Genomic DNA, 26,260 nt, shown 5'->3' on the forward strand with positions numbered 1-26,260 from the left:
TGCAGTATAATATAGTGGTGTGTTAATTAGGCCACTTCAATTATTATTTTCAAAATCAATTTTCCTAAATATTTAGCACTTAGAAAAATGTACCTCAGTCTCTGAATGTTATGTTGGAGGGATGGGGATAATTTTAATATTTTTCTTAGATGAGAACATATTTCTATTTCAGGGTGTGTGTGTGATGGTAATCCTTAATGTCACCATGTTGTTACCAGACAGGGACTGGCCCAGAGCAGGTCTGCCGCAGGCTGGCCTGTGGTGTGCAGGTTCTTGACTTTGTGTAGGAAAGTTTCACAACAGGAGTCCAGGTGATTTTGAGAGAATGTTTATTAAAGATGGAGACAGTGAAACAAGGAAGGGCCTAGGACAGTGATGGCGAACCTTTTGAGCTCGGTGTGTCAGCATTTTGAAAAACCCTAACTTAACTCTGGTGCCGTGTCACATATAGAAATTTTTTGATATTTGCAAACATAGTAAAACAAAGACTTATATTTTTGATATTTATTTTATATATTTAAATGCCATTTAACAAAGAAAAATCAACCAAAAAAAATGAGTACCTCTGACATGCGTGTCATAGGTTCGCCATCACTGGTCTAGGATGTAAGAAGCAACAGGAGAGAGCCTGGCTGGTGCTCTCCTTCAGCCCCTAGAAACGTTATGGGAAAAATATGAGCCACGGTGGGACTGCTTAGCTCACTGGGAAGTCAGAGAAAAAGGGAGCCTGGGAGACAGGGTCAGGGGGTTAGCCTGTGGCGAGTGCCGCTGCTCACTGCTCCCCTGGTTGCAAGTCTTATGGGGACCCTTAGAGTTTAGGAGGAAATAGAAAGTCCTGCCTGGGAAGGGGCGTGGTGTGCTCCTGAGTGAGCCTGCATTGAGTGTATGTCCTGAGGGCTTTTCATCTTTTCTTGTTTTCCATGCAGGTGAGGATCATAGGTGAGGGTTTCAGTAGAATGTTCATCAGCTTTCCAGGCGCATTTTTAATGTGCTGATGCATCAGAAGGAGTGTATAGTGTAGTTCTGGATTATCCTTTGGTCTGTTTTACTTTCATCTTAGGTCTTTCTGGTTTTAATGGGGTTTTTGTTATTTGTTCTCCAACTTCATCTGTCCTTGGGTTTAGCTGGCACAAATGGCATTAATTGGATCTTTGTTCTCTATTTTCCAGACCAGGGTGATTTAAGCTATATATTTTCTGGTTAGGGAGGTGGGTATAAACCATTTGCTTACAAGTGTCCTTGATTAGGGAAGATAAGGCCTTGCGATGCTTATGCTGTAGGTTGCCCAAACTGTTTGGCCTTGTTTAATTTTCTTGTCTCGCTTTCCCCATTCCACTCGCCCAGGAATTTATCTAGCTTCTTACTATCCTGCCACAATGACACCCACCTCAATACCAACGTATTACCAAGGTAAGTAAAAAGCTCGAAAAATTTCTGGGTAAGTGCAATGGGGAAACGGAGACAAAAAAAAAATTAAACAAGGCCAAATAGTTTGAAAAACTTACAGCCAGCTTGTGAATCACAAGACCTTTCATTCCCCAACTAAGAATACTTGAGAGCAAATGTTTTATACCTCTCCTCCTTGACCAGAGCATACATAGCTTAAATCACCCTGGCCTGGGAAATGGAGAACAATGACCCAGTCGATGCCATTTGCAGCAGCTAAACCCAAGGACAGATGAAGTCAGGGGAATAAATAACAAATACCCCATTAGAGCCAGAAAGACCCAAGATAAAGTAAAACAGACCAAAGAATAATTCATAACTTTCATATATTTGCTCATTTTGATGCATCAGCATATTAAAAAAGCACCTGGAAAGCTGATGAATATCCTGATGAAACCCTCCTTTAAGATTTTCACCTGCAGGGAAAAAAAAAAAGCCCTCAGGACAAAACTTGGTGCAGGACATAAGGGTCCCCACAAGACTTGCAAACAGGGGAGCAGTGGACAGCAGCAGCTCCCCTGGGCTACCCCCTGATCCTGTCTCCAAGGCTCCCTTTTCTCTGACTTCCCGGGAGCTCAGGCAGCCCCGCCCCAGCTCACTGCTCTCTAATAAGTTTATAGGGAGGCAAAGCAGAGCCCGCCTACATTTTCTCCAGGTGCTTCTTTGACCTTTAGTCCTTCCTTTGTTTCACTGTCCTCAGCTTTAATTAAACTGACTCTCAATCACCTAGACCAGTGATGGCGAACCTTTTGAGCTCGGCATGTCAGCATTTTGGAAAACCCTAACTTAACTCTGGTGCCGTGTCACATATAGAAATTTTTTGATATTTGCAACCATAGTAAAACAAAGACTTATATTTTTGATATTTATTTTATATATTTAAATGCCATTTTAACAAAGAAAATCAACCAAAAAAAATGAGTTCGCGTGTCACCTCTGACACGCGTGTCATAGGTTCGCCATCACTGACCTAGACTCATATTGTGACGTCTTTCCTACATGAAGTCAAGAACCCACACTACAGGCTGGCCTCAGGCAGACTGGCTCTCAGTGGTCGCTCCCCTCCCACCCCCAACAATGACTATGGCAAGAAAATAGCACATTACCAGGCACAAAAGTCGATCTTAAAATACATTTATTGAATTGTTGAAACATTTTTAACTGCCATTTATTTGCCTCAGATCTGAACACTTCATCCCCAGGCACACAAAAATGCATTTATTTTTAAGTGTGTTTAAACCATTGACAAATAATGGATCACATGGTATTACAGGCAAATAATAACTGTCAGACTATAACAGTAATCTAGAATTTATTCATAAACACCTTCATAATAGAGGTTTTTTACTTTACCACAAAATTACACAAGTGGATGGCATTGACTCACACACATGGCATCACTCAATAACAGTGTGGTTGAAATGACATGATTTAAATTTCTTCGATTCTGAAAAACCCAAAGACATTTATAAGTATTTTGCTTCACTAATTCTAATTCTTTACTCAACAGCACATTTTGTTTATTCAAATTCCTTATGTTCAACATATACACCACCTCAATTTAAATTCCTTATGTTCAACATATACACCACCTCAATTTCTAGTGCCTTAAACCAGAATAATTATTTTCACTTTCAGAGTAGTAACCCTTTAAAAAGATATCTTTCTTTCTGCCACAGTCTTAGTTTTCCTACTTTCCAAAGTTGTTGAATGTTGGTATAGTGTCCTTTATAATATCCTTTATATCCAGTCTTTCCTTTCAATTCCCTTAGTCAAGCCTTCCAGTTTTGATAAAACTGTTTCTTTGCCTCCCTAGCTTTTGAAATATGTCCTTCTAGCCCCATCTTCCTAATATTCCAATTTGCACTCATAACATGTACCTCATTCATTCATTAGTTCATTCAACAACAAAAGATATTTGATAGCTATAAACAAAAATTAAAATATGATACCTGATAGGAGACCTGCTGGTCAGGGAAGACTTTGCAATAATGTTAGGGTTTAGATTTGAAGAATAAGTAGGAAGTACAGGAATGATAGAATTAGGAGAGATTCAGAGACTGAAAGAGGCTTGCAGCCAACCTTACAGTAACTGAAAGAAGGTTATTGTGGTGGAAGCACACAGCAAAAAAGTGACATGCAATGATAATTTCTGATTCAGGTTTCTCCAATGCTTTCCAGAGAAAAGCCACATTTCTTAAACTGGTGTGAAAAAATTTTTATGGTTCACCTTACAGCTCTTCCTATATGAACTAAGGTAACAGGGCATAGTGTTGAAACAAATGAGAGGGTCTGACAAATATGGGTTTGAATCGCAATTTCAATACTTGCTGTGTGATTTGGACAAGTTAATTTACTCCTTTGAAAACTAGCAGGTTATTTTACTATCTGATCCTTAACTATAAAATGGAATTAATACTTTGCAAGAGAGCTGTGAGTATAAAATGATTTATATATGTAAGTTGTCTAATTTCTATTATTATTAATAAGACAACGTGTAAAATTAACAATTTTCTGAGACAATAAAGCTCAATAAAGGCAACATTATTGTTTTTACTCTAGTCACAATCAAAGTCAGAGATCCAGAAAGCAAATTTAAAATCATTTTATGGTGTTGCAGTTGGAGTGAGTCACAAATAATTTAGATACTAACATTAGACTCTACTCCTGATCTTGAAAATTTACCTGAAAAATTGGAATCATCGAAGGTCCTTACACACAAAATTTAGCACTTTTTGAAAAACAAGTAATTGAAAATGCTGTTAATTATTTAGCCTACCCTTACACATTTTCAAAAGGTAGAAATTTTATGATCTTTATCATCAATATTCAGATATAAAATGGCATTAGAAGGGCAATGAGTTTATAAATGTATGCTATTTCACACCAAGTTTTTTTACAACATTTTATAAACGTGCCATTTAAAATTTTCTGAACAATCAGAATAACTAGCTAGAAAATTTAGAACAATTTTATTTGCCATTTTACAGTTTTACTGAATATCAGTTGACTAAAATTAATGAGCATAGCTACACATAAAATTATCTTTGAATATGAAACCCACTTAATAAACTGCTTATTTAAGATATTATTCACCAGCATGTGGTAAAAGGTTAACTGGTATAATGAATGTTGCTGTTCGAAACCCATGATGGGGGAAGCTATGTGATTAATAAAGTCCTGCCATCTGGCCTGGTTGCGTTTCACAGGGCGGCATTACCTTGAAACCAATCAGGTCCAAATTTAGTCTCACCAAGAAAGACCTAGAAAAATAGATTAATGCAAATAAAACCCACAAACAACTTCCACAAACCAAACTAAAACAAACAAGTAAAGAAACACAAAACAAAGTCTGAATCGTGTCATTTACACGTTATATATTTCTTTCCTGGGGCCAGATTATTTACAACTGCTTTCCCAATTGTGCATTCTGGGAACATTACATTTGTAAAGGCAAAGGTACTTGATAGGGATCAGATCAAAGGGAATAGTTAAAACATTTAAATTAATGACAGTTATTGATAGTAATGAGAGTTAGGTGCTCCCTGCTCCATATTAAAGATATATATGTACCAGAGATTGATCAGTTCATCTGGACAACACTAATTGACACTAAACAATTTTTTTCTGTAATCTATAAGCATCACAAGAACACGGACTCTGTCCATGACACTTAATTCATGTCTGATACAAAGGAAGTACCACAATATTTTTAATTCAATTCAATTTCTCCTTTTAATTTTTTTTTCCATTTCAATGACAGATTCCTACTTATGGATGTCATTTTTATTTTGTTTTTTAACTTTAATAATGCTAGCAATTTGGCTATTTCTACTTAGGGTACTGCTAACTACCATAATAGATAAACCTCCAAATCTCAGTGGCATAACAAAATAAAAGGCCCTTTATTACTCGAACAGTCCAATATGCGTTGTCTAGGTGGATCAGCCCTTTTCTATGTGGTGATTCAAGGGTCCTGGATTATTATATCTCCTGGATCTGCGTCAACACATAACTCCCAGGTTTTCCCTGGGGTTCTAAAGTAACCTTAAAAAATATGAGTAAGGAAAATTTCAAATGATGGTTTATTAGAAAGGCTTTGGAAGTGACAATTCTGCTTTAGTTCTATTGTTCAGGATCGAGTCATATGGCCACACTTACCTGGTTTCACAGAATTCAGACAAATTCACATTTATACAGATAGGCATCCAGCTAATTTTTACTCAATATACAAATATTTTCTCTCATTATTTCTGTTTGTGTTACAGAATTTTTCTTATTAAGATTTTGATGATTATCTGTCCTTGCCTATATACTTTGAGCTCTGAGGAATGATTAAGTCTGTCACTTTTATATGTCACCTGCCTTCAGTTTATTAGTGTTCCCCAGATGCAGAGCTTGCTCCAAACCATCAGGGTTCCAAAACCATTATGCCATCTCCTCAGTGAAGCTCTGCAGATTTCCTGAGTCAAATTAATAACTGCTGCCTATCCTCCTCACTCTCTATTCCCTTACCCAAGTTAATTTTGAATCATAGCATCCTTCACTAAATGAATGGTATCTTTTAATTATTTGTACAGTAGCTCATTTTCTTTTATTGCTTGTCTCTCATTATAATGTGTACAGCATAGCATATCATTTGTTGTTGATCTTTTGATTTGTGAATATCTCCAGATCTTAACTAGTGCTTTTTTCTGGTGTTCACTAAATATTTTAATTAATCAATTAATTAATTATTTTTCTTCCAATAGGGCAAGTTTAATGGAATAACGGTGAGGTAATATTTTAAAGCTTCATAGGTATGATTAATGTTTTTTAAATATTAAAGGTAAAGCTTAAAAACAAGAGTGAGGATAAAATATTTTCTATACAGTGATGATGTATTTTAAATTTTTGATTTTTAAAAAATATTGATTTAGTGGTACATAATAATATACTATGAGATCATGTTGCTGAAAGAGTCTGTAGTATCACTAATCCTCCCCATTTAGGTATAGCCATATTTTGATTATTATTGACATATAGAAATAATAATTTTTCAAACAAATTCCTTAAGTAAATTAAGGAAATAAGTGAAGATAGTAATAATTCTCACTTTCCAAAAAAGAAATTTTAACCCTATCATAGTTACCTTGGTATTATGCTCTTCAGTCATAGGAATGCAAAAGAGGCACACACATTGGAAAAACAGCTAGTTATTATCATCCTCTTTGCCTTATTGTAATATATATTTAAATCTTATAAAATTGTTCTTCTGATATCACATTTCTGGGTTATAATTCTGTTGGTATTCACTGGTCCTTAACAATTTAGCTTTAATAGTCAGAAAAATGTTATTTTAAAAAAGAGGCATGGGTTTAATTCCTGGTCGACAACTTCCTACATGTGTAAACTGTACAACTGATACCCTGATGTCTCCTGCTCACCATTTTTTCTCCTCTGTAAGCTAGACAGTACTCAATTTGGCAGTATATTTTGGGGATTAGATAAAATAAAGTAAGAAAAATATGATACGACTTGCCACATCCTCAATAAAAATCAACAACATCCCCATTTTCTTTCACATGATCGACAATAGTCATGAAAAGTGTCAATCATGCAGCCAATGCTCCTTTTCATTTTCTTTAACCCACTTCCCCCTCTCTTACTAGTATTTTCCTTTGTGTGTCTTTGAAAGCCACTATGGCATTCTTTTAAAAATGTGATGCAAACATGCAAAATGGAGTAGTAGCTGTAAGAATAGATTTTCTATTCTGTTTCAAAATTGCAAAGTCATTATTATGACATCAATATTTTTTTAAATACTCTTTGTTTTCAATTTTAGATGCTCATTTTTATAATGCAAGTGAGGCTTTTCACAGGCCTTCTTTTCAAATGACTTAATTTTCAGAGAAAGAAATGAGACAAGGCTTTAATTTGCTTCCTAAGGGCAGATGGAATTGGTTCCCTTTATTTCTTATTTCATTATTAACACCTTTTGTTAAAAATAAGCATTAGTTTTAAATCAGAGCACAAGATGTTGAAAATTCTTGGTTGAATCTGCACTGCTCTTTCTTAAGAAATCATAATTGTGGCCCTTTCCTTAAAATTTTAATTAGTTTTTTTAGAACTAGAATAGAATGAACTTTTGTCTTAATTGTGAATTCTAGAAAAGAGACTGACAAATACGTCTTTTTGAGATTAACAGCCTCACATTTTCTCCTCTACTGCATATGCACCTCACCTAATAGCTTCAACACTTAAGCCAACATGTATCAATAAATTGTAAGACAGAGAAGATGACATCAAGAATTAAGTGTGCTTCACTTACACTAGTATATACACAAAAGGAGGCAGGGAAGAGAATGTAGTATATAGGTTATGTTTTGAATTGGGATAAAAATGGAGAAAATATCTTCCTGTGATTTCTGTGTCAGAGTGTACTAAGTAGTGATTATCAGAAAAACATAGTGGGGTTAAGGCCTGGGGAGGGGACGGGAGTGGGTAAGAGGGGATCAATAGGGGAAAAAAGGAGACATCTGTAATACTTTCAACAATAAAGAAAAAATAAGCATGCTTAGAAATTTGAATGGAATGTTAACAGTCCCAGAAGATAGCTATAAATTACTGAGAAAAAAATTATATAGACTAGAACAATTTTCCCAATGCTGTAATACCTGAATAGTAAAGTTAAAGGGACCATGAATGCATGAGTTGACTTATCTTTGTCTACTGTTTACTAAACTTAGTAGACTCACATGCATTAATTGCCTCAACATTAATAAGAAGTAACCAATTATCATACTTATGAAAAGGATCCTATAGTTAATCTAACTTGACTAATCTTAAAAATTTATAAGAGTACTATACCAACTAATTGCTCTTTTAATATATGTGCTTTAGCACAGAGCACTACACCTCTGGGCGGAAAAGAGGTCTAAGGCATTGGAATAGAGATGAGACATAGTCACAAGTAATTATAACATAAACTGTAAAGGACATGCCACAACAGGTACAAAAATAGTGCTTTACAGGTTTAGAAGAGTCATCAATTTTGTGTTGGGATTAGATGGAATGGCTCTGTTGACTCAAATGACAAGTAAGCTGGGCTGGAGGATATATGCAGGATTTAACCGGCAGAGATAGAGAGGAGTGTGGAGAAGGAAATCAGAAAACATTTTTTTAAAAAGAGTTAAGTTTAGGAATTCCTCTACATTATACACATCCTATTCCTGAAACTCTGTCTGAATGTTAAATGTTCAATGTCTAAAAGTTGAACAATAGATTTATATATTACAAAAATGAACTGACACTTGAATCCTAATATATGTATACATGTATATAAATATATGTAATATATACTTCTATATAATTTATTCTATTTACTATGCTATTTTAACAAAGTAATTCCATTTGAGCAATAGTTAAAATGTCTTGGCACAGTTAAAGCAACAAAGACAGTGATCAGAGAGCATCCCCAGTGGCCAGTCTCATAGAAGCTTCTGTTAAACACCCCCGGAAGGGGGAAATCTCCCTACCTACCCAAAAGACTGGACACTCATATTGCTTGGACATCCTCTCCCTTAGGGAGACTGCTTCTCTTCCCCTATCCCTCCCTGCCCTTAGAAATGGGATATGCTTTCCATCATGAAGTCAGAGCTCTACTGGGTACTGCTGGAGTATGAGAGGAGGACATAAGTCATAGAATACCTATAGCATAAAGAAGAGGAAAAGGAAGAAAAAAAAAGAATTATGTGAAATGACAGATCAGATTCTCTCTTTCTCATCATCTCAAGGTAAAATAATTTCCCTTCAATTTTCAATAATTGCATGTACACTTATGCATGTGTATGTATGTATGTGCATTAGAGTATAGCTTTTTTATCTGCACTAGTGCAGAGGTCACAAACTGGCTGGATGCTGGAAGAATTCAGCTTGTGGGTAAGTTTGGATTGACATTAGCAATTACATAGAAATATAGATAGTTAGATGATAGATAGATAGATAGATAGATGATAGACAGACATTGATAGAGATGCAGAAATACTGAAACACAGAGGTATTAACTTGATGGAACCTGAAGTCTCCGATATGCCTTTGTGGCCAAGACTCCCTATTATATCATACTGGCTTACTGCACTCCATTATGTTATTCCTTTTACCATTGAAAACACTTGAGTTTGGGACCACTGATCTAAACAACTTAATATTAGGCCAACAATTCCTGAATTTTGAACTTATCTAATCAGTTTACTGATCTGAGTTTCTGGACCACTATATGCAACTCCTTTGGTCGAATTTTTTAATTTTGTTTTATTTATCTTTTTGCTTTAATATGATTAGTCATATTAGAAAATCTCACACTGAAATTTAATGTATAAGCTACCTAAGCATGTTCCTATTTAGTCAGAACAATAGGGAGGAATGTTAGCAGGAGGAAAATCTTCATTTTATTATGCTCTTAAAACTATACTGCAGATCCAGTTTAAGAATCTCTAGAATTTAAAAAAAAAATCTCTAAAATTAAAAAGACTCTTGAACATTATCTTTGTATTTTGTATTCCCTCTACATTTAAGGCTACTTTATTGCTTTCAAATTTTTTCAATATTCATTAGTGTTCCGCATAGTCTGAGTAATAGACTTAATATTGACTGTGCTTGTGGGGTTTCGTGATAGTCCTGAAAAATATGAATCAATATCTTCCACTCTATTTTCCCCTCCAGTGTGATTTGGCTATATGCACTTTAGTGTAAACAGCCACAGGCTGGTTATAAATCATTCTACCTATCTTCCCACTGACAGTCCGCAAGCAGGTTGGTAGATTTCCCCAAGGGGAGAGAAAGGAGGGCAACTATCGGTCACGATAAGCATTCCGACTGCAAGTGCTTACAGCTGGAACGTGCCTGCCTTTTAAGGAGCAGAAGGAGATCTCCACAGAGAGCTATTTTAAAAAGTGCAGCTCAATTTTAAATGTATTCCTGCATTTCCGTTTAGGGAATTTAAATTAAATTACCATTTAAAGTTAACATAGATACCTTATTAATGGCATTGAAATCATCAGCACTTGAGTGTTTAAAGATCAGGCCAAGAATGTTTAAGTAAAGACACAGTGTATATAATAGAAGTAGTGTGCAAATATGATTATATACATATCCATCACACTTCATTTACAAAGAGTGTATATATCTATATCTATATATACATATGTTATTACCTCTATGAAAGCAAGATATAATGATGATAAAACCTATTCTATAAATTACAATGTTAAAATAATATGTTAACCAAATGTGCCCTTCTTCACATATGCTATACCTTAAAATTGCATAAACTTTCATTTTTTTTAAATACTTTTAAATGACTGCCACCAGTACTCTGGTTGTTTTAAAGATGAAGTGCACTTCTCTCATCCATACCTGGCCACACATTTTTAAGGATTAGGGCTACAATATCTCCTTGAATAATATTTTTCTCTGGAGAAGCTAATGAGGCAAGAAAAGATCAAATCTGCAACCTTGATCTCTATTTAACCATGCTCTGAGTAATTTATCTTGACATTATGATCTATTGTAATAGAAATATACTATGCACCTGTCATTAATTAAATAATCAACCTGTGCTAAGGCATTCCAGAACTTCAACTTCCAGGAGAAAATGGATAAAGATGTTGTACACGGAGGAGTGATGTTTATGTAAATTGATTTTGACTACCTGCATTCAAATTCTTGCTCCAATACCATCTACAGTAAGTTTGAGTAAACTTTTATTCTCTAAGTATGAGTTTCTTTAGTTTTAAAATGAAGATAAATATTGTGCCTAAGTATGTGTGTGGTTCTGCAGGTTATAGATGGAAAAGTAAAGCAATATCCATTAGTACATAGTTAGTATTCAATAAATGCTCTACCATCAATGAATCTTCATGTTTCAATTGTAGAGAATAAAAATGAAGCTGGTCCTTTATTTTAGTTTAGTTTGGTTCAGATAAGTTATATATTGGTCTCTTATTTATTGGCAGCTTTTGACTACCAAAGGCTAGCATGTGAATGCTTAGTATCGAAGTTCCCCAGAATGTTGTCTGTCAGTAGTAGCGTTCAGGACAACAACAACCCAGATGCTTTTAAACACCACATGTAAAGCCACTCCTACCACGAGGTGTACCATTGGGCAAGATGCCAGAGGAAGGTCCACAAGGCAATGAGAGGCTTCTGAATCCAACTCTGGCTGTCTGGGAGCTCAAATAAATGCAGCTTGCTTAGCCATACACCATTTAATTCAAAGAGCAGGCTCCTTATTTATAATCAAGCCAGTCTTCAGAGTTTCAACCTAGCTACATTCTAACAAGAGATTGTGTAATCTTCATTCATAGAAAAATTATTACATTCCTTTATAGTATAGTGTTCTTTGTTAATAAAGCAGACCTATTAGACTTAATAACCATTTATCTGTAATTATTTCACACATGCACAATTATCTTTACTGATTTATAATAAACCCAGTATTTATGAGTCCCTTAGAATAATTTGAATAACCATAGCTTCAGTGAGCATGGGAGACCTAGTTATAAGTGCTGGGTGAAGTTATCAATGTCTTGCTCAATATGACTATAACATTCAATAAAAATGATAAAGGAAGTAGAAAAGAATGTCACCAAGTAGAAGTAAAGCCGTATTTCTATTTATAAAATATCCCCTATATTTAAAGAATACACTTTATTTTTGTTGAATTTCCTGGGGTGACATTGGTTAATAAAATTATATAGGTTTCAGGTGTACAATTCTATAAAACATCATCTGTATATTGTATTATGTGTTCACCAGTCAAGTTTTCTTCCATCACCATTTATCTGCACTTTACCCTCTCCTACCTCCCCCACCCTGCTTTCCCTCTGGCAGCCCAAGTGTCCATTTGTAGATGAGTGGGTAAAAAAGCCATGGTACATTTCACAATGAAATACTATTTGGCCATAAAAAGGAAGGAGATATTACTCTTTTCAATGGCATGGATGGACTTGGAGAGCATTGTGCTAAATGAAATAAGTCAGTCAGAGAAAGATAAGCACCACAGAATTTCACTCATATGTGGAATCTAATAAACAAAATGGACTAACAAACCAAAGAGAAACAGATTCATAGAGAACATACTGACAACTGTCAGAGGGGAGGAGGGTTGTGGGCGGGATTGAGCAAAAAACAACAATAACAAAAACAACTCATACAATAATGCTTTTAAAGTATATGGATTACTTGTGTTATTTATAGTCTGGTGAAATTTAACAGAACTGAAATATTCATTACACATTACTATGTATCAAGTCCTACTCTAGGCAGTTTGGATTCATTTTCTTTAAACTGAATAAGGAAACTTTATTATTCCCTTTGTCTAGAAAAGGAGACAACTATGGCCACAGAGCTTAGTAGGTGCTAAAGAGGGTATTTGTATCTTGGGAGTTTTTGTTCCAAAGACAGTGTCCTTTTGATTGTACCATCCAAAGAATAAACAGATATTTTAACTTTTACAAAGACAAGTTTCTCATATTTAAATGAAAAGTTAATTTTTTTTTCATCATAAAAAATATATGGATACAAAGTCTGAAGGCTTTAGGGTAGACAACGTTGGTCATATGACATCTGGTTGTATGACATCTCTAAATTATTCTGTCCTCCTTTATGAAAAGAGATGAAGACACCTATCTTAGAGAGATAAGGCCAGGAGATAAAGGACAATTAGGATGGCATGGCAACAGGAATATAGAGATTAAAAAGTAAAGCTCAGAAATTTAAGTAACTCAACCAGGGTCACATGAATTAATAGCAGAGCTGCCCTCAATCCCATCTCTTCCACATGCCTTCAAATAAAAAACAAAACAAAAACAGAACATGAAGGGTAATAGTAGAGTATAAACTTGAAAGCATTTTAAACATTAAATATTGTTCACTGCCGTAAGCATGACAATATTGTTTAAAACACTAACACAATAAAAGGAAACAATATTTCCCCAGAATACCTAATAATAATATTTAATGCATGATCTCACTTACACTCTATGTGTGTCATTATATATCCAGCAGAGCTATCATAGAAAAAGAAAATAATTCTGAAAAGGCATACACAATTATAGTTGATTTTTATTTCTTTCATTTATTTCCTTATGTGTATTTTATATCCATGTATCTTCCGTAATGAAAACATATTTCTTGGATTCTTACTCAAGGAACATGACTTGAAGTAATTACATTCCAAGTCTCAATTTCATTTTTCTAAATATGCTTTTTCATTATATCCTGCTCATTTTATCTTGAAAACTGAAATGTTCATAAACTTCTAATTTGCATTGCAATGCCTAGGAGTAGTTCTTGCCATGCTGCAAGGAGAAAACTGAGCCCAGGACTTAGCTGTGGATTTAAATGTCCTCCCCATGGCATTAATTCTCAAACTTTACTGCACACAAAACTTCTGTAAGATAGCAGTGAAAATCCAGATTCCTACTCTTAGAGATTTTGATTTGGTAGATTTCAGGTAGATCCCCATCTCAACAATTTTAAAAAGATTCCAGGTGAGAATGGTTAAAAGTGATCAGTTCTCTTACTGAAACTCTTCCATAGGAACTGACCCTTTAAGTACTGTGGTATATGACTGAATATAATATTTCTATCTTATATCTGTGTATCAATAGATGACTCAAACAGAAGGCAGAGGTGACTGAAGAAAAATCATAGAAAGAATCTTTTTTTAAAAAAACAAACAAACTGGTTATCATTATTTCCATTAGAATGGACTTGGGTAATTCTCAGTAATGAAGAACACCATGTCACTGACATAACATGATAATTTTTTTCTTTGCAGTATAGTCATAATATAGACCAGTATTAGGGCTATGCTTGTTGTAGTCCCTCAAAAACTCAGACTGAAGAAAGTTGTACTTACATAACATGATAATTTTTTTTCTTTACAGTATAGTCATAATATAGACCAGAATTAGGGCTATGCGTGTTGTAGTCCCTCAAAAACTCAGACTGAAGAAAGTTGCTAGAATCACCTCAGCAGTGGCAAGAGAACACAGAAGATCACAAATTGATACTAAAAGCTTCTGTCAGAAAAGACACCATCACTTCTACATATATTTTATGTCATAGGAAACCAGACGGCCATACTAAAATCAAATGAGTGGGAAAATTCAATTGGATCATATGTGCACAAGAAAGATGGCCAGAAAGGTGAACACTTTCATCACTACCTTTCATGCCAAACTCAAGCAGTTACCACATAGTGTAATGATTACAAACCACATGTGGGAAGTTAGAAAGTTCAGAAATTAAATCCTAGTTGTATCACTTACTGGCTCTCTAAACAAGTTACATAACCTCTGTAACCCTCAACTTCCTTACCCCATCAAATCTCCTAGAACTGTCAGAAACCAATGCAAGAATGTATATCAAGTATTCTGTACAGTGTCTGGCATGAAGTATGAACTTCTGATTATTAGTCTTATTCATAACTGTGAATTACAATAAATACAATGAAATATTCATAATATTCATATTCTAAAGTAGTTTAGCATAAAACATAAAGGATGCTTTATCACTTATGTAGCATACATTTATTTAGCTCTGACTATTCACAAGGTACTATGTTAGAAAAAATGAAAGATACAGAAATGAATAAAATATGGTTTCTGATACAAAGAATCTTGCAATGTGTTTTGGGTGCCAGGATTTTAAATAACAAACACTAGACAGATATCTGGACATGACAAAATGGAGGAGCTATGGAGAGCTAAGAAGGCGATGAACTCAGAATTGAGAAAATGCTGAATCTTTTTTTGGAAAAAATGTCATTTCTCTTAGTACTATTCAGCAAAATATTTAAAATATCTTCTGAGATGAATATGGAATAGTAGAGAGAAGTGGAGAAACACTCACACGTAGGTTTCACAGGAGGTGTGTCTAAGGAAAATAAATGTAGGTAAATAGTTTATTGAAGATATAGGAGCAGATAGATCAATCGATAGTTAGATTGACAGATATAGGTTTAGCCTGCAGACCCTCTTGTTCGAGAGAATAGTTGGCTTAATTATCAGAGTGTCATAGAAAAGACTGCTCTTACAACTTTTCTGGAATCTAAGGCGAGACTCACAGAATCAGGAAAATTTTTCATAAAGATTTTTGTTTGAGTATGAGTAGCTAAGTGTTGTTTAAGTGCATTGTTCTCACTTGGATAATAGAATAAGTCTTTTCTTTTCTAAATTCAATTTGCATGCTGTGTTGTGTTTTGTGCAGTCAGACCATGTTCTCAAAACTACAGTTCCTTTCTGATGCACTCCTAGACAATGAGTTTGGAAAAAGAAGTCCCTTCAAAGGAATGGAAATTGCAGAACAGTGACTTAGGAATCCAAGCATGTGGCAATTTCCATGAATGTCAGGCGTGGCAATTTGCCACAGGGAAAAACAAGGTCATTCTGTGCACCACTATCAGAATCATGGTGCAAGGATTGTAAGCAGACAAAGTCATCCTTCTCTGATTCAACCAGTCATTCTTCTTGTCTTCAAAGTGCTTTGTATTCAGTCATTGCTGAATTATATAAAACTTATTGAATACACAGGATCTATTAAGATATACCATCTCCTTTATTAAATTGAAGGATTTAGATCATTCAAAATTCTACTTATAAATGTCTGCCAGACAGGGAGCTATTTAACTTGATATATAACTTAAATGGGCCCAGACACCATTAGATATGAGATTGACGCCTCAAGCTATCTAATGCAAGAAAAGAAATCCCCCTTTTCAGTAGGTGAGGTGTTAAATATAAAAACCTTTATTTTCAATTATGGCATTTGAGCTCCCAATTGAACCCTTTCTATTGCTGTTTGGGAAGCATGCCAACCTTGCCTGTGGTATAAATCAATCAACAATATTTCATTTTGATGCTTTTTATTACACAATTCTTGGGGTCCTTTATTAAGACAATTACACTAAAAGCTCAGATATTCAGAATGAACATTAAAAGATAAGAGTGAAAATTTTGATTTAAAATACAAAATAAAATGGAGCATAGAAATTACAAAACATGATATTAATATACAAAAAGCATATTAATATACAAAAAAGCATATTAATTAAAAAATTCAACCATCAATTGCTTACAATGCATAGCCAGAAATGTCATATCTAAAAAGACAAATGAAAAAGAAAGAAAAAGCTCCTTTTAAAATTTCCATATTGCAGGATTATTTGTAAGTGTACATTTACAAATATTAAACATATTCGTGGATCAGAAAAAACAGCAACTAAAACACATAGTGAGGCAAATTATGCACTAGAAAAGTTTCAGGTTCAACCATTTCACCCCAAAACTCAGATTTCTACCTTTGGTGACATTTGTATGTTTTGTTAAAATAAAATGATTTGATTAAAAAAATAAAATACCCAGCATGTTATTCAGTAATGTAATTGCAAATATGTTTCATGTCTTCTTTTTGAAAGGCTCTGTGGGGAAACAAAGATGAAAACAACATTACGTGCTTTAGAAGTGTAAAACAGAAGTCTAGATGAAAAATTTAAAATCTATGACTAAACATGAATCTGCATATGAAAGCTCCCGTGTTTCAGTGTCCTGCCAATGCAATTCACAAGCACTATTCAAGAGCTAACACTAAGCATGGCTGCTTCTCAAAACTGAGCTTCAATCAATCATTGCTTTAGCTCAAATTCCAGACAGTTTTTATTGAAATGATCAATACACAAGGATGATAATAAAGAGAGGAAAACAATGCATTTTGCAAGCCACAATATTTAATGGTAAAAGAGTTAGTACTGCCAGGATGTAAGAAATCCCAAGCGACCTAAACTCTGTTCATAGTTTAAGTTAGAGGATATGGACATATGGCAATCAAACTCCTGATCAAAATGTTTGGAAACACTTTAATGCCAAAAATACTCTTTGGAGCATCATCTATTTAGACACTCATATGCCTCCAGAACATGCTGGCCAATAAAACATATTTCCATTTATGTTTCTGCCAGCTTTACTCATTAGCTAAAATATCTTATTTTGCAGCTTTTATAAAAAGGATTTGCAATACCATATTTCAAAATCAAAATTTTTATAATTTGTTTTTAACCTGCAATGCTACCAAAGTACTACAACTTCGTTTTTAAACATTAAAAATTTTTAAAAATCCTTGTCCTTCACTAAATCCTTGATTACAGATGCTAATACATTTTAAAATATACCCATTGAGAAACTCTCTGGCATTGCTCACTCTCTGCTTATAGGCAATGATTTATTAATAAATCTGGAAGAAAGAAGTAATACAAGCATAGGAAGCAAATGGATCAAAATTTGCTAAATCACATAATGGACTTCAATGTGCTTGAAAAATGTAAATAAATTACTTACTTATACTAGTTTTTATCTCATTTTATATTTTTACTCATTTTTGAAGTGTTAATTAATAAAATAAATTCAAGCTCTTCAATTTTTCTTTGTAAAGTAAATGTTTGACCCAATAGAAGTTAAGGTCCCTTTTAAAAATTCTATGGTGTTACATACTTCCTAGCAGGATAGACCCATGCCTTGTATTCTCTACTTTATTACACATAAATGCATGTTTAGGAGTGAACATAAAACTGGGAACTGACAGGGATAATAAATGATTCCTTAAAAATGCTAAAATACATTGAGCTTTTGTTACACTTTAGAAATAAGCGTTATTAGAAGAAAGACACCATATAAGTCTTCTATTGCTGTGTAACAAGTTACCACAAACCTAGTGACTTAAAACAAGTTACTCCAAACACAACGGATTAAAATAACAAATTTATTATTGTATTTTCCGTACAACAGAAGTCCAGGCATGTTATAACTGGGTTCTATTTTTGGGGTCTCATAAGGCTGAAATCAAGGTGTCAGTTTAGCTGCATTCTAATATGAAGCTCAGGGTTCATGTGCAAGTTCATTGGTTGCTGGCAGAACTTAGCTCCATGTAGGGCTGGGTCTCTGCTTTCTCTGGAGGTTAAACAGTTCTTAAGGTCCTGACACATGGTCCTCTCCACAACAGGATAGTTTGCTCCTCAAGAGGCAACAGGAGAATCTCACTTTGGATCTTTCTGTCAATTAAGGGCTGAGCTGAGTAGGCCAGGCTACCCAGGATCATCTTCCTATAGATTAACTCAAAGTGAACTGATTAGGGACTTTAGTTACATCTGTAAAATCTCTTCTGCTGTATAACCTAACAAAATCACCAGAGCAATTTCTCATTATATGGATAAGTCCTGTACAAAGTCAGGAAAATGTGATTACATAAAGGGGCAAAAAACTTGAGCTATCTTAAAATTCTGCCTATCACAGATACCAAAAATTTATGTATGATGATATGATAAAACTTTGTCAGGTAGAAGTGAAAAAGATGTAAATATAAGACAATTTTAGAGAAAAAATAGAAAAATCTTTTGTGACTAAGAAAACAAATTGATTTCCATGATTTTTTTTTCATGTAAATACAGAATTTAGGAAGATAGTAAAGCTTAGTATTATTATAGCAATCTCATTTTCTTTTATGGAGACTGATGGCAAATCCTATACCTTGACAAAGATTGGTTACTTTGCATAACAATGACCAAAGAAATGAGGCTTCAGAAATCTAAAACCATCTTATTCTCTAACTCTGGTGTGTGTGTGTGTGTGTGTGTGTGTGTTAATGTTTGGCCATAAAGATAAATAATTTTGAACTTGTGTTTAATTGGTGACCATATAATATGTCTCTTTCAGAGATTTTCACTTGGGCTCAGGATATAGAGGCTATATTATTCAACAAATATTTTCATTTGGGAGGTAATTTAAATTACCTTAGCTGTCTCTGGGTTTCCAATGCAGTAGTTATGGTCCATTCTCTTAATTACTTCTGGATACAGATAATATAGTATATCTGTGTCTAGATTCAGAAATAGATCATTCTTAGTTTACCAGTGTCATATAAAAGAACAGTTATATAATCACTATGATTGAAATGAAAACGTTTTCTTGTCATTGAATAAGCTGAATAACATAATTTATTTTTAAGGTTTTTTAAAATATATTTTTATTGATTTTAGAAAGAAGGGAGAGAGAGAAATAGAAACATCAATGATGAGAGAGAATCATTGATCAGCTGCCTCCTGCATACCCCACACTGGGGATGGAGCCTGCAACCCGGGCATGTGCTGTGACTGGGAATGGAACCATGACCTCCTGGTTCATAGGTCAATGCTAAACCACTGAGCCACACTGGCAGGGCTGAATAACATATTTTATTTTTCCTTTCATAAGATTGTGCTTGGGAATCCTATGTAATAAAGAGCTAATATGCTAATTAGACCAAACAGCAGAACCACCAGCCGGACCACCTTCCTGACGAAGCTGAGGCTGTGAGGGCTGGCAGTGGCTGTGAGGGCTGGCCATGGCTGTGAGGGCTGAGCCCCTTGCACGAATTTCGACAACCATCCGGACCACTTTCCTGACGAAGCCAAGGCTGTTAGGGCTGGTCGTGGCTGTGAGGGCCAAGCCCCTTGCACGAATTTTATGCATCGGACCTCTAGTATCAGATAATGATTGTATCACAACATAAAGAGATATAGCTTCAATTGAACTAATTATTATCATTAGATTTATAAACTGATATAATCTTTTAATTCCAATGCTTGTACATAATGCTTGTATACAATTATAAGCAGTTGAAAGGCTCATAAGTGATAATGACATCAAGAAGAAAAGAAGCAGAAAAAATCAGGAGTTTAGAACAAAAATAAAACTTCAAACAGTTATTATCAAAATAGGTGGTCAAAGTAAACTTAATATGAAAGATGGAAATTTCATGGAGTTATATTTGCAGTTCAAGGGGGTAAAATAAGTGAAATGCCACATACCCTATAAGAGTTAACTCTCTACATAAAATAAAAGTATGTTTGTAAGTGTCTGGAATTTTTTTAACAAAACATGCCATTTAACAACCAATATTGGGTTCATGCCCTTTATGGAAAATGGAGTTTTATCATTTTTTAAATAAAGCAACGAAAAGATGCCTATTCTAGAATATAGGAATCATATCATAAGCATAAACTTTGATGAGTTATTCATATAGAGACCAAGAATGAAATATAATGGGCATGTGGCTGGAACCAAGTTATATGGAAGAGTAAGATACTATCTGTAATAGTAAATTCAAATTCATGCCAATTCTACTTATGAAATACAATTTTCTTCATTATATACATTTTACTGGCTTGTGTAACGTTAATATAATAACTGTGAAAACAAAAATGGTGGAACAACCATAAGCTACACATGGCACTGTGATTTTTATAGTTCTTTCACATGCAGTGACTTTTTGATATCAGGCTTAGAGATAAATACTAATGTTATCACTCTAGAATGGGAGAAAAGGCATAATCAATTTATGACAAAGACTTTGGGGTCCTTGTACTTTTTTTCCCTCTTCTATAAAACCAATCTGAATCCTCTTTATTCCAAGGCTTGCATTTTTATTATTGCATGTTTCACTTTACATGTCACCTTTGAGGGGTTTATCTGACCTACCAAAGTAAATGAGTTTCCTTAGATTGGACTATTTTCTGTAATCATAGACTTTACTTCTCCTTCAAAAGCCATGTCATGGAGTTGGAAATTGATTCTAAGTTTCTCAAGCGGCAGATGGAAATGGTCCTCAATTTGCAAATGAGGAAATAGAATCCCAGAGAATAAAGTGACACACTAGAAGTCAAAGCTAGAAAATAGCAAAATTCGGATTTAATTTCTGGTACACAGACTAAAACCTCTTGTTTTCTAATAGGAAATGGTGTTTCAATAAATTCCTTAGATCACTTGTTTTCAATTGGGTGTGGTTTTGTTCCCAAGGGACCATTTGGCAAAGTCTGGAATCTCTTTTTGCTATTGCCACCATTGTGTGTGTGTGTGTGTGTGTGTGTGTGTGTGTGTGTGTGTGTTTTGGTTGTTGTTGTGGGTTTTTTTATTTGTTTTTTGAGGGGGGTCCTATTGGCATCTAGTGAAGACAGTACAAGGATGCTGTTAAATATCCTACAATGCATAAGACAGTCTCCCACAGCGAAATATTATCTAGCCCCAAATGTCAATCATCACCGTTAAGGAACTGAGCCTTAGAATTCTTAAAATAATAAAAGCAGCTTTTCTGCCCACTTCCCACGCCCCTTAGTACCACTCTGGCTGCACTGCACTCCATGCTCCTGCTAAGGAAGCACTGCTTTCTCCTTCCAGCTGGCATCATGGTCCTCTACTACTGGGACCTCATCAGCCATGAGGAGATGTTCTCAGATATCTACAAGATCTGGGAGATCCCAGATGGGCTGTGCCTGCAGGTAGGGGGGAAGATGGTCAGTAGGACAGAGGGTAACATTGATGACTCGCTTATTGGTGGAAATGTCTCTGCTGAAGGCCTGGAGAGTGAAGGTACCGAAAGCACAGTCATCCCAGGTGTTGATATTGTCATGAACCATCATATGCAGGAAGCCAGCTTCACAAAAGAAGCTTACAAGAAGTACATCAAAGATGACATGAAATCATTCCAAGGGGAGCTTGAAGAACAGAGACCAGAAAGAGTAAAGCCTTTTATGACAGGGGCTGCAGAACAAATCAAGAACACCCTTGCCAATTTCAAAAACTACCAGTTCGTTGTTGGTGAAAACGTGAATCCAGATGGCGTGACTGCTCTGCTGGGCTACCATGAGGATGGCTGATCCCATATATGATTTTCTTTAAGGATGGTTTAGAAATGGAAAAATGTTAACAAATTTGGCAATTTGGATCATCACCTGTCATCATAACCAACTGCCTTTTGCATCCACACACCCAGACTAGGGACAAATGGGACTGATGTTATCTTGAGCTCTTCATTTATTTTAACCTTGATTTATTTGGAGTGAAGGCATTGTTTTTAAGAAAAAAACATGTCGTGTAGGTTGTTTAAAAATAAAATGCATTTAATCGAAAAAAAAGAATAAAAGTACGTATGTCATTATGTATTTTTGACATGCAAAGAGTGTACAAATAAAACTCAAATTCTCTCATTTTGTAACACTTTCCTAAAGGATTGTTCTAAGTCTCGCTAGTATGAGTAGTATAATCTAAACTCACAAATGAGACCTTTATAGACAAGCACATGCTAATTTTAAGATTAATTTCTACTTTTGCCATACAGATGACTTGAAAATGAAATTGTCAGTCTTCATATCTGTGCAAGTATAAGTGAGAATTGTATTTTAAAAGCAATCATGTACTATAAACTATCATGGAAAAACCACCCTTTATGAAAAAGCACATACATTTTGAGCCCATGAAGTGGCCCAGAAACAATTTTTTTTCTACCACTTATGACTGTGAATAAGTTACCAAGTCATATAAGAAATGGTGAGAAGTTTCACCAGAACAAACAGAAGGTTGGTATAGGGAATCTGTGCTTACGTGTGAAAGCTGTAGTAGCTTATGTGCTACGAAATCTGCAGGCTGTCTACAGGTGCTAAGAGAAAATCTGCAGCCCTGCAAGCACCATCAGAACTCCCAAAGAGAGGTTCAAGACCACCAGGGTCAGAAGACTGGCATGAGCAGACACCTAGCATCGTTCACTAGCAAAACATAATCCCTTTGCCTTGAGCAAAGAAAGACTGGTTTGAGCATTTGTCTTTGCACATTCTCTCTAATTACAGGCTTGCTCTTGGACCATGCAAAAACAATCATCAGAGAGAAGAAGAAATTAGTTTAAAAGTTTATTTAAGATAAGGGGAACCTAAAAAATATATTATGTTCAATACACACAAGTTATTCTTTTACTGGCTTAAGCCAAATAAATTTGCACATAGTCCACTGCTACCGAAAGAAAGCTAGTATTAATATTTCAATCTAGAAAAAATATAACTTCATGATATTCTTTTGTTTATGCAATTATTTATTTGTTGTCTATCTCTCTTAATGCTAGCCTAATGATAACTTTGATTAAAAGCATGGAGTTTGTTTATCTTCTAAGAGTACACTGGAACCCAACACATATCTATAATAATAAAAGGGTAATATGCTAATTAGACTGGACATCCTTCCGGACGTCCTTCTGGATGACCTTCCTAACAAAGCCAGGGCTGCAAGGGAAGCTCAGGTCCTGGGTGCCTGCCAGGGGCCAGAGGGAAGCCTAGGTCTCGGGTGCCAGAGGGAAGCTGGTGCCAGCAGCCAGGGGAAGGAAGGCCTACTCTTGTACAAATTTCGTGCATTGGGCCTCTAGTGTGTTTAATAAAATGAAGGTGAAATATGTGTGATTTTCTCACCAAAGTGCATGTATTGGGGTTATATGAAATCTGTATTACTCTGCTCGGGTTTCTTTAACAAAGCACAATAGACTGGGTGATTTGAACAACAGAATTAATTTCCTTGCAGATCTAGAAGCTAGAAGTTCTAGATCAAGAGATCAGCAAGGCTGGTTTCTTCTGAAGCCTCTCTCCTTGGCTTGCAAGGCTGTTTTTTCCCTGTATTTCCATATGGTCTTCCCTTCCTATGTGTGTCTGTGTCCTAATCTCCTCTCTTTATAAGACATGAGTCATATTAGATTTAGATTAAGTCCCACCATATTGACCTCATATTAACTTAACTGCCCCTTTAAAGGCTCTATTTCCAAATACAGTCCCATTATGAGATACTGGGAATTGAGGCTTTAACATATGAGTTAGGGGGACAAATTCATCTCATATAGCAAAATCTATTGCAAAGCGATTGCATTATTTTTTATAATATGCAGCTATTATTCAAATGGCTGCTAAAGCATATATCACCTCAGTACCAAATGCAGGTATTCAAAGTTTTATAGAATAAACCTAGCAATGTACACAATACTAAGTGCTTTTGTTTATCAGTTTTATAATAAATAGTAACCATTATTTTCACAGTGCTCAAGACAATAAAGTTGCAAATTAATTAAGCTTAAAGAAAATAAGGTAAGGTTTAAGAATTGAACTTTTAAGACAGTGTGTTTAAGTTAACAAAGATTTTATTTTTATTAATTTGAGTTATATTATACATATATGTGTATATATATGTTACGTACACACATATGAGATTATAAAGCACAATGCCTAAAAAAAATAAAGAGCAATTTCTAAGTAAATGTATTGTGTGTCTCATAAAACATATTCTAACCAATGTATAAGAAGAAAGAGCTTTGTTTACCCACTTAAATTATGCTTTCTACAGAATATAAAAAATATTTGGGAAAATTATAAAAGACTGGTCACAATTTGATAATTTTTGATGTTATAAAATCACAGACAGATATTAAACAACTTAAAGTATCTCCTTTTAAAATACAAATTGTATTATATCAACAAAACAACCATATCTTTTACAGAAAAATCACAATCTCTAAGTGTCATAAAACCTGAAATTATACATGATGACACAATGTTTCATTTTTATTCTGGTAAATAGTTTTTAAAAATCTATTCCCCAAAGAGAGAAGAATTTGTCTTTATGATTGTTAATAGAAATGAAAAGTTAGAAAAATTATTTTACCTGATAACACCTGACAATAATTTATATTTACAAAATAATTTACAAAATAATTTACCTAATAATTTACAAAATCCTATATAATAAAAGCCTAATATGCAAATTGTCCCCTCGGGCAGTTGTTCAACTGCGAGTTTGACCAGGAGACCAGGAGTTTGACTGCTCGCTATGACATGCACTGACCACCAGGAGGGGGCGCAGAATATGGCATGCTACCACTTCTTGCCAGCTACCAGGGGGTGGGGGTGATGGAGATGGAGGTGTGGTGAGAATGTGGGGTATCCCTGAGCTCACTCTCACTCCCCTGCTACCCTCCCCCAGGACACCAGGGCTTGTGCACCAGGGGAAGCCTCCATGCTCAGGTCCCAGGCGTCCACAAAGAGCCTGCCCCGCACCTTCACTGCCTCTTTCGGGTGAGCTGGGCTGCAGCCACCGGGACTGCAGGGGCTGGTTGGACTCCCCAAGGGTTCTCACAGGAGCCGGTCTGCGAGGCCAGCCAGGAGAGAGTACGCTGTCCGCCTGGCTTCCTTTCAGTGCCACTGGGCGTCCCAGAGGCCCATGCTGTGCCCCAGCCCATGGCATCCGGCTGCGCTCACCACATCTCTGGGTGGGGACTCGGGAGCTGTGACTCAGGAGGAGGGGGTCGTGCAGGGGCCCTGGGGCCCAGGTGCTGCCCAGGGCTCAGAGGTCAGCTGGGACCTGCCCTTCCACACCAGACGCTCACGCTTTGATCACTGGCCAGGCCTAGGGACTGCACCCATGCATGAATTTCATGTACCGGGCCTCTAGTTAGTATTAAAATTGTTCTCTATATGAAGCATTTGTAGTTATATTTCTCAGAACAAAGATGAAACAAAGCAATATGTTTTACATATTATTCACTAAAACACAGAATTTAATTATGAGTTAAATGGAAATAATGCACATATTTTATAGTTTATAAGAACTTTCAGTACCAGAAAGCTTTTACTGTAATACACTAATCCAAATCCTAGGAGCATCCTTCTAAAAGTCCTGAAGATTTTCAATTAAATTTGTCAGTTGTGACTTAGGTTTAGATTCCTTTATATTAGAGTTTTTAAAAGGTAATAATAGTAATAATAATAATTGGGGGCTTTTATGGGCTAAATTATGATCCTCAAAATTCTTATATTTAAGTCCTAATTCCCAGTACTTCCAAATTTGACTGTATTTGAACATATGTCTGGGCCCTAAAATCCAATATGACTGCTGTCTGTAAGAAAAAAATAGATATATACACACAGAGAGTGAGGAGA

The 26,260-nt window shown here is 35.3% G+C and overlaps 1 pseudogene; it reads left to right on the forward strand.

The window, feature by feature from the left end:
• Window positions 1-21,703: 21,703 nt before the first annotated feature.
• On the forward strand, window positions 21,704-22,229 carry LOC102255062 (annotated as a pseudogene).
• The last annotated feature ends 4,031 nt before the right edge of the window (window positions 22,230-26,260 follow it).

Source organism: Myotis brandtii, unplaced genomic scaffold, assembly GCF_000412655.1.
Source record: "Myotis brandtii unplaced genomic scaffold, ASM41265v1 scaffold82, whole genome shotgun sequence".
NCBI classification, from domain to species: domain Eukaryota; kingdom Metazoa; phylum Chordata; class Mammalia; order Chiroptera; family Vespertilionidae; genus Myotis; species Myotis brandtii.